This window comes from Lactuca saligna, chromosome 8, assembly GCF_052625555.1.
Source record: "Lactuca saligna cultivar CGN05327 chromosome 8, ASM5262555v1, whole genome shotgun sequence".
Lineage (NCBI taxonomy): Eukaryota > Viridiplantae > Streptophyta > Magnoliopsida > Asterales > Asteraceae > Lactuca > Lactuca saligna.
The window spans coordinates 37,281,329-37,289,708 of NC_136424.1; the positions used below are offsets into that span (position 1 = coordinate 37,281,329).

Genomic DNA, 8,380 nt, shown 5'->3' on the forward strand with positions numbered 1-8,380 from the left:
TATATACTATCACAACAAATTAATCCAATATATTAATATAGTATAAGAACAACGTTCCATGTGGAGATCCATCAATCATTTCATATGCCAACATCGATCAAAGCATTTTAGTTCGCGTCTTAAGGGCTCATGGGAACTAGTCGTTTTAGACCATATGTCCATATGCATCGCTTGTCTTCATGAGCCAAGTAACTCCAATTTTACACCTACCATATTACGTCGTATATAAAGTTTATTTTAGCATGGTTAATGATTACTCGTATAATAGTTTCATTCATTTATTTTGCGTCAATCGATAAATTACACCCAGGACCAGAGGCTACATCGGGTTCCATATTCAGAAGCAAAAGAATCGATTCCTGCGTCAACAGGAAGTGAGACCGGACTGATAACATCTCGATCCTAGTTCCTCTTCTCCTGTTCTTGGTCGAAATCCTCGGAATCGTCGGTGATTGTGGTTTCCGAATCGCTTGTAGAATCGTTTGGCGCATCGTCATCTTTATCCTCCTCGGACATCATCGATTTATCCTCTTCTTTTGGACTCGACTGTTCGGATCTCTGTTGGAATGCATCACTATTTATTACTTGCTCGAGTGCTCGAATATCTTCTGGTCGAATATTCACGATCTTGGGGCATTCCGATGCTTTGAGAACCCCGAAATCCTTGGAGAACTGGACATATCGTGACAATTCCTCGCCTTGAACTGCTGCTTTTTGCAGAATGGATAACGCCTTTCCGGCTTCCGATGTCGCGGCGGAATATATCCTCACAAGAACCCCGGCAATTCCATTACAAATGCGAATGTAAATGTCGAAGATCTCGATCATAATGCAATCCATTGCTTCAAGAACCAAAACATTCATCATCTTTTCTTTCTGCGGTTTGATCTTGAGCAATATATCGAGCAATTCTTGAAGATTTTCCAACCAAACAAGGTCTTTCATCATGGAAGATTGTTTCGGCTTCTCTTTGGTTTCCTTTCCCCTTCTGGTCCTTCCTTGATCTTTCCGTTCCTGCGAATGGTTGAACAAGAACGATGATTTTTTATCAAGAAACTCATAATAAGCACGAATGAACTCTTCGTGGTGAGAACAATTAGGGTTCCGATCTCTATAATTCGAGAGATTAAACGGTAACCGGCCGATCTTTTGAACGGCAGGGACTTTGCAACTGAAGACGCCATGCAAAAGCATGAGCCCTTTCAAGGCCACCGTCCAGCTTCGGGTCTTTTCCATTCTGGTGGAAATCGCCGACATTACTGGCCGAACGTAATGGCTGGAAACACGTATCCATGCAAATATGCGTTGTGCGCTGTGATAATCAATGTGGGAGTCATTATGGCTGGTGGCTTTTATCACCGCAGCTTCAATGTCAGGATTCCGAAGCGATGATCGAGGAGCAAGATTCACTACGCATAGACTGCTAAAGTCTTTAAACGCTTCGGAAGCCTTCTTCCACATCTTTTTTACGTTTTCGTTTCGTTCTCGGCGCCCTTGTTGTCCCTGCCAACCACAACCGACCACCGATTACCGTTGCTGTTTCTTGAATTTTTTTTCTCTTTTTACATATTTCTTTCGTTTGTTTCTTTATATGTATAGATTTAATGAATGTGCTTCCGAATTTTTCTGGGATTTTGGGGTCGACGTTATTTGCGTTTCTCTTTCTGTATTTAGCATGAACCAGTTGACTCGCTTTTACTCCATCTGTATTTCGTAATGCAAATATGCAATACCTAAAAGTAGGGCGCTTGTGGTTTCATTTTATGGGACAAACCACTAAAATTGTCATTTTTTAACGTTTTACCACAAAACCATTTTTATGTGAAAAAACCCAACGTTTTATTAACGTTTTTTTGTATATTTAAACCCAAAGTTTTATTTATGTTGTTGTATATATATTTAGCATTTAGCACCTTACCATGACACATAATAGGCCAGTTGTCTCCACCTCACTAAACCTCACTATCTGAGTGCTAACTAAAATTAGGGACAACACCACTCTCAATCATCATCTAAACCAGCGACCACATTTGGGCCGGTGGTGATTCTAAAATAAAAAATCTAAAATGATTTATTAAAGTAATTAATTTTTCGGTGTGTTCACATATAGGTTTATTATTTTTTTTTTTTTACACATTTAGGTAACAAATTTGTTAGACGTATTTACATATGACCATTATAAAATGTTAAATCTTAGACGTGAACATTTTCAACAAGTTCATTACCTAAATGTGTACAAAAAAAAATAGTTACAAACAAAACCAAAAATAAAAATAAATTACACGAATGGTTCTTATGGTTTGGGAGAATTTGTGTTTTTGATCTTTAACTTATTTTTTTTAACTCGGATGGTCTCATTGTTTATTTTTGTTATGCGTTTGGTTTCTATCTAACCTAAAAAGACTATTGTGCCCTTATAAATTTATTTTCTAATTAATTTTCTTATTTATGTATTTATTTTTTTATATATTTAAAAAAATTAATAAACCCCACATATTTGTATTTCCTCACCATAAACCTTAAACCACATTTGAGAAATTTAATTCGGATGGTCCATACTGTTTATTTTTGTTGCGCATTTGATCCCTGTCTTACCTAAAACTACTATTGTGTCCTTATTAATTTATTTATTAATTAATTTTCTTATTTATGTATTTATTTTTTTATATTAAAAAAAATTAATAGATCCCACATATATGTATCTCCTCTCATCGTAAACCTGAAATCACATTTGAGAAATTTAATTCGGGTATTACCGGTCACCATCTCATCTCTCATCCTCCCCAACTACTATTTCTTTTTCATTTTTAGTAACATCGACGTCTTCACTATCATTCTTTTTTTGGTACTCTAACTCTGGCGAACCACCATAACCTACTATCTCTTCATCTTTAGTGGGTTGTGGTGTTGATTCGACGGAGTTGAAGGAGCGGAAAAATAAAGGATGATGAAGACGTCGATATCACTCTGGCGAACCACCATAACCTACAGTCTCTTCCTTTCTCTCTCATTTTGGCATTATTTTGCATGCAAGAAATATCCCGAAGCCCCAGTATTAATCCCGAGCCCCGAAGCGAGTCCAGAAGCCCCGAAGATCCCGAGAAGAAAGATTCCCGAGCCGAAGCTCTGCCCTCGTGAAGCCCGGTTTTTTTTAGGAAAACATCATGTTTCGTCGCAAAAGATTATTTTAAGAGACGAGGCATTGTCTGATCATCATCTTATCATGTGAGTGTATAGTCACTTTCTTCTAATACATAAATGTTACGTATTTGCTATGAAATACGTGCTATGTGTGTATATATTGTTGTTTATTTGAGATGATTGTGGAATGGATGAATTATATAGATTTTAATGAGTTAAACCGTATATGTATTTTGTATCTACAAATATGCTGGGTAGAACATGAGTTGATAAGATTGTTGGTATGTGATAAAAGATGAGTTGGATCATGAGATAAAAGGGTAAAGAGATAAACTTGTTATAGATCCGGGAGTATGGGTCAGATCAAGAGGCTAGTTTTAGATCCGAGATTATGGATTAGGTAATGAGGCAAATTTAAAATCCGAGAGTATGGATTATGTATTTTTGAACTATGTGTTCATTCGATAAGGTATCATGTGTATAGTCCTTTTTAGGAACGTGATTTTAATACGAGTATTGATTAAAGTATGAAATATATGTATGTGTGTGAATTATTTGCTATTGCTCAAAACGTATGTTATATATATAATTTATGATATACAACGTACGAACCAGTTATGGTCCAATATGTGTTAAGATGTGTATATATGATATTATTACTTAAAAACTTTGTGTTAAGTTTACTCATAGTTAGCGTTTCCAAACGGAGTTAGTATCGAAAATTGATTATAGGCATTGTAGGCTTGCCTAGTGAAGGGTTAAGACTTAAATAGGGATGTTTAGTTCCATTAAGTTTGGACATTGGGTCGTCTCATATTAAGAGTACATGTGTTGTGAGATTGACGATCGATGAAGTACGTCCTACGTACAGAAGTACATTTTATGTACGAAGTCCTTTTCAAAGCTCTGTGTCTTGGGTGCTGCTTGTGCCAAGGTACTATTATGTTCTCGGGTACAAGTCTTTCGCATACCAGAGTACTATAATATGCCAGAAGTACTATCATGTACAAAGTCTTTTTGATAATTTGGTGTGTCAGTTACGGGAGTGTACGAAAGTACTCTAGTAGTATTTCCCCATTCTTTTATTTTGAGAGAGCTTTGGAGTCAGCATTTCTTTTATGAAGTGATCGACCGAGCTTCATATGTCAGCGTTTTCTTTCATGAAGTAATTAAGGGAACTTCGTAGACTGCCTAATAAAGTGTATCGGTAATAGACCACTGCTAGGTATGTATGGTATTATATTGTTGGATAGGGTGCATCTGGGGGTGAAATACCTCATGATATTCAAGCCACTGCTAGGAAAAGTTCGATGTTGGGATAAGTAGAGTCTGGGGGTATAATGCCTCAGGATAGTCGGACCACGCCTAGGCATTGTTATCTAGATAACTACCCCTAACTAAAAATGTCTTGTGGTTCTTTCTTTTACGAAAAAAGGTTCGTGGTGAAACTTATTTCATTCCCCTCATTTGATGTCTTTATTGATCCTCGTTTGCTGCTAGGGAATTTCCGAAGCAGCTTCATGAGTTTGTGGTTCATATCGATTCCTTAGGCTAGATCTCGTAAGATCATTGTATAGGGTCAGTATGTTGGGATTGGAGGGATGAGATATATTGTTTTAGAAATATGATTTATATGTGTTTAGAATATTAGTGGTTTTGCAGGATCGAGATATACTTTATTATCACATTGCTTGAACTAAGAGCTTTCGTACTCTGTGTTCCTTAGGTGATTGGGTTCACCAGGGATATTCAAACTAAGTGTTCATTAGATATTTGAACTAAGTGTTCATTAGGTGTTATTGAACTAGGTGTTCATTAATTATTGTGAACTGCGTGTTTACCAGAGGTAATCTAAGAACCTTGGCAGCACTAGACTTTGTGTCAATTCCTTACGGTAATCCTTAGGAATGAATGGGAGAACGGTAATCGGTTCTTAGGATAAATCTTTAAGAAATAAATGGAGATAATGGGGGTGGGTAATTGGAATGATTATTTGATAATTGAATATAATAATTATATTATTGTGGGTTGAAAACCCTATATGCTCACCAGGTTCCCAAGCATGACCCTTTCAGTTTTCTTTGTATTATAAGTTATGGTACGAGAGCATAAGTTGGCTGACATAATGAGAGATTTTGGATTATAGGCCAGTAGTTATGAATAACTGTTCTAAGGTCTATTTTTGTTTTGCTTATGCTTTTGGTTTGTATTGAACATGACATCCCGAGATTTTGTTATATAACGAAAATACATTTCTTTAAAGAAATGCTTTGATAAATTCTTATCATATTTTATTTTGTGAACAAATTCCACAATTGTTTTCTTTAAAAGATTACTCCGGTTTTAAAAACAAAGCATAAAAAAATCTTTCTTTTCTGGCCGTGAAATTGGGGATGTCACATCATCCGAGCCGACTCATCCCACCTGAAGACTCGACACCAATCCGTGAAACCTTTCCTGATAAGCATCTGTTCACTGTTCAGAATCCTCTATAGTTTTCTGATACAGTGAACTACTTAGTCTCTAGAGAACTCCCTTCGGATCTCACCCAAGCTTAAAAAGATAAAATAAAGAAGGAGGAAAAAAGATATATATGGGACGAGCCGTATTTATGGAAACACTACACTGATCAAGTTATTAGAAGATGTGTGCCATAAGTTGAAGTTAAATCAATTTTAAATTTCTGTCATTCAGAAGCTTATGGAGGGCATTATGGTCCATAACGAACCGCACACAAAGTTTTGGACAACGGTCTTTATTGGGCCCATATTTTTCTCAATTTGTTCCTGTCTTGCAAAACCTATGACTAGTGCCAGATGACTAGGACTTTAACATCTTAGAATTAGATTCCACTCACTCCAATTCTAGTATGTGAAATTTTTCATGTTTGGGGGCATAGACTTCATGGGTCCATTTCCACCATAGTTTGGGTTTGTGTACATCATGATAGTAGTGGATTATGTGTCAAAATAGGTTGAGGTGAAAGCTACTCGAAAAGATGACTTAAAGGTCGTGGTTGATTTTGTTAAAGCCGTCATTTTTGCTAGGTTTTAGACACCAAAAGCCATCGTCAGTGACCGGGGCATGCATTTCTTCAACCACACCCTCGAGGTTGTTTTGAAGAAATATGGTGTTACTCATCGAGTTTCGACTGCTTATCACCCACAAACAAACGGGTGGTTTGAAGCTTCTAACGGGCTAATTAAGGGTATCTGTAACGCCCGTAGATCATGGCTAGTCAATTAGAGACGATAAACATCAAAAATGACTTTTTGATGGAAGATTATTTAGAAGGATTATTCTTAACTAATTTGTATATATGTCACAAGGTTTCCATGCATATAAAGAACGCGGAAATCTGAGTTATAACGAAGAAGTTATGAGATGTTGAAGTTTCGCGACAGCACCGACACGACACAGCACGACGTAAATAGTGAATTAACGTTAGAGCGATATTTGGCCTTAGCAATTTGGCCTTAGAAATCTAAATGAAAGTCGTAGAATACGTTAAACCGAAAGCATGCATAAAAAGAACGCCCAAATCTGACTTCGTATGAGGAAGTTATGATTTTTCTAAGTTTCGACTTAGCGGTATGCAGCCCGAATACTCGATTTGAGATCGAGCGGTTTTTAGCCGAAACAATCTAAACGAGAATCGAAGATCTCGTCAATTATTAGTGCAACGATAAAAAGACAGTCGAAAACGGAGTTCAGATGAAGGAGTTATGAATTTTGAACGGAGTTTTCCTGTCCCGGCCTACTAAAAATAATATACTAATAATATATTAAAATGAAAGTCAAAATTAGCCGACGAAGTCTAAATGAAAGTTGTAGATCTTGTTTCTACCTACACATGGATATAAAGAACGTCGAAAATGGAACTCGTATGCGAAAGATATGGATTTCTGAAGTTCGGGGCACGAACTTCCACCCCTGTTAGAGCTCACGAGGTGAGCATTAAGTGGCTCACGAGGTGAGCAGATGATGGATGTCTTCTAAGGCAAGTGGCCATGATGAACGCAATGATGTATCGAGCTCACGAGGTGAATATTAGAAACTCACCAGGTGAGAAAGCTCACGAGGTGAGAATTAAAAACTCACGAGGTGAGTTTAGCATTTTTTCCCCTATAAATAGAATTCAAGGGTCAGCCGATTTAGGTTGCTCATATCTTACTCTCCCACTCCCGATACTCTCTCTAAGCCCTATTTTAACCCCCGAAGCCCCAATATCATTCTCGCAAGCCGAAGCTCTTCCCACGTGAAGCCCGGTTTTGGAGGAAAACATCCTGGTTTCATCGCAAAAGATTATTTTAAGAGACGAGGCGGTGCCCGATCATCTTCTGATCAAGTGAGTGTGTGGTTACTTTCTTCTAACACATAAATATGAAGTATTTGTTATAAAATATGTGCTATGTGTTTATATATTGTTGTTTATTTGAGATGAGTGTGGAATGGATGTTTTATATAGTTTTTTAAATGAGTTAAATTGTATATGTATTTTATATCCACAAATATGTTGGGTAGAACATTGGTAGATGAGATAGTTGGTGTGTGATAAAAGGATGAGTTGGATAATGAGATCAAGAGGTTAGTTTTAGATCCATGAGTAGGGATCAGATCAAGAGGCTTGTTGTAGATCCGTGAGTATGGATTAGACAAATAGGTTAGTTTTAGATCCGGGAGTATGGATCATGTAAAGAGATAAAACTTGTTATTAGTCCGGGAGTATGGATTAAAACTAAGTTAATTGTCCCTAGTTCATGAGTATGGATTGGGCACAGTTATTGATCCGGGAGTATAGATTGGGTACAATTATTGATCCGGGAGTATGGATTAGATCAGGATTAAGGTATAGTTAATTGTCCCTATTCTGGGAGTATGGATTGGGTACCATTATTGATCTGGGAGTATGGATCAGATCAGGAGGTTAGTTAGAGATTCGTGAGTATGGATCAGGTAGTTTTAGATCCGTGGGTATGGATCAGGGGAAAAGGTTAGTTTTAGATCCGCGAGTATGGATCAGGTGAAAAGGTTAGTTTTAGATCCGTGAGTATGGATCGGGTGAAGAGGATAGTTTTAGATCCATGAGTAGGGATCGGGTAAAGAGGAAAATTTTAGATACGAGAGTTTAGATCGTGTCGTTGTGAGGATCGATGGGGTGGGATAAGAGTTGCCTTTATATGGTGAAATTTTACAAGTTTGAATGTTCTATATTTATAAATATATGATATAACATTGT

General features: G+C 37.1%; 1 pseudogene; it reads right to left on the reverse strand.

Annotated features, from left to right (window-relative positions):
• Positions 1–253: 253 nt before the first annotated feature.
• On the reverse strand, positions 254–1,578 carry LOC145011850 (putative clathrin assembly protein At1g25240 pseudogene; annotated as a pseudogene).
• Positions 1,579–8,380: the final 6,802 nt, after the last annotated feature.